Below are 649 nucleotides of genomic sequence, written 5' to 3'. Positions count from 1 at the left end.
GATGCTAAAATTATAACACAAAAGAACAAGTTAACTAAACATATTACGGAAAAAACAAAAACAAAAGAACTACTCAACCACAGACACCCAAAATGGTAACGCCAGCTCAAGGAATTGTATATATATAACTTAAAGCATATAAACTAAACAATCAACATTGATTGCTAAATACGTTATTTTTCAATCTATATCATACCAAAAACACGTGACCACACCAAAAACATGGCTAACAAGAGCACTCAGTAAGCGCAAATCTCCGCCAAAGCAACAACAACGTCCTCTCAACGATTAGCCGGAAATGATTTTGAAAATGAGAATATCTGAAGTAAACTCGTATGAGAGAGAGAAAAGTAAGGATAGGGGGAACAGAGTGAGAGATAAGTTTCAGGATAATCAAGCAAGAGGAGAAAAAATAATAACGGGAAAAGCCAAGATAACTAGATACATAGATAGAGAGATAGACAAGCAAATAGATAGACAGGGAGATAGACAGAGATAAAGAGATAAAGAGAAAGAGAGAGGTGTTTCTTTTCAATTTGATGTAGTCAATTCATTGAAATTTCATTACAAAGCATTTTTCTTTTTTCTTTCTCCTTTCTTTCTCCTTTCTTTCTTTCTTTCTTTCTTTCTTTCTTTCTTTCTTTCTTTC

The 649-nt window shown here is 33.1% G+C and overlaps 1 protein-coding gene across 1 annotated transcript in view; it reads left to right on the top strand.

Annotated features, from left to right (window-relative positions):
• The window catches only part of LOC115216416 (secretory phospholipase A2 receptor-like), a 34,192-nt gene extending 34,151 nt beyond the window's left edge, over positions 1-41 (top strand). Inside the window, exon 5 of the mRNA XM_036506780.1 lies at positions 1-41. This exon is cut by the window's left edge and continues 838 nt beyond it. The gene's annotated coding sequence lies outside the window, so the exon portion shown is untranslated.
• The last annotated feature ends 608 nt before the right edge of the window (positions 42-649 follow it).

Source organism: Octopus sinensis, linkage group LG10 (assembly GCF_006345805.1).
Source record: "Octopus sinensis linkage group LG10, ASM634580v1, whole genome shotgun sequence".
NCBI lineage: Eukaryota > Metazoa > Mollusca > Cephalopoda > Octopoda > Octopodidae > Octopus > Octopus sinensis.
Note: the sequence above shows the minus strand (reverse complement) of the source record. Positions and strands in the feature narration are given on the sequence as shown.